The following is a 1,078-nucleotide window of genomic DNA, read 5'->3' as shown; positions in this document are numbered from 1 at the left end:
CCTTTCCTGCTGTTAGATAAACAACCAGGAGAAGTTGCCCCTTTCCTGAGCTCCATTACACTCAGGAAAGGGGCAACTTCTCCTGGTTGTTTATCTAACAGTCCTTCAGTCCTTCCTTAGTATGCAAAGACTTAATTTTGTTCAGGCAAGAATGTGTCTAGCCACAGGGGCTGAATCATAATGTACTTAAGCCATGGTTCTTAACCTTAACAGAACCAATACTCTCCCTTTACAACAAATATTTTTTAACACATTTCTTTAGTATCCTGAAATAAACTCACAGTTAATTTAAACTAGATATATCCATAATTTTCTTCCCATATCAGTAAGGCTCCCTAACTAGTATACAAAGGAGAAATAAAAGTTTAAAATATAAAATAAAATATAATATAAAATATAAAATAAAACAATATGTATTTCCTTATGTAAATATTTGGGAATGACTACTTTAGAAAATATACAGTATAGTCAAGTTTTTGTACCTCTACAAAGAATCGATGTGAATGAAACAAAAACAAAAAATTAATGAAACAAATACAAAAGAAGGCGCAGGTGTGTTGTGTTGGATGTTTAAAGCCAAGAGCAGTGCCACCTTGACAAACTGATTTTCCAAAATAGTATATAATTCTTAGAAAGTTTCAAAGAAAACATAATATTTCCATAAATTGCAAAGCAGTCACATTCCCGGATTACCCACTGTATATAAAAAGTGTTCAGAAATAAAAGAACTTTGTGTTTATTCAAAGTTCAGAAACTATAAACAGATTGTTTGTTTTGTTTATTTACCCACATGAATTTCCCAGGGAACATATGAAAATCTTGCAGAATGCAGGGTAATTTCTGATAATGAGCCACTTTGTGTACATTTGCAAAATATCCTCACCCTTGCCCACTAGATGCCTGTAGCAGCCCCTAGTCTCTGTGAAAACCAGTCCTCCTACAACTGTCCAAGTGGAACTGGCCTTATGGAGAAACACTTACCTAATTTAACTATTGTAGCCTGCTTCTTTCTGACAGCAGTTGGTCCAGGTATGTGTATGTGACACTGTTCTGGCCAGTGCAATGTAAGTGCAAGCCT

The sequence above is a fragment of the Galeopterus variegatus genome, unplaced genomic scaffold, assembly GCF_000696425.1.
Source record: "Galeopterus variegatus unplaced genomic scaffold, G_variegatus-3.0.2 Scaffold2434, whole genome shotgun sequence".
In the NCBI taxonomy this organism is placed as follows: domain Eukaryota; kingdom Metazoa; phylum Chordata; class Mammalia; order Dermoptera; family Cynocephalidae; genus Galeopterus; species Galeopterus variegatus.
This window is presented reverse-complemented; position numbering follows the sequence as displayed.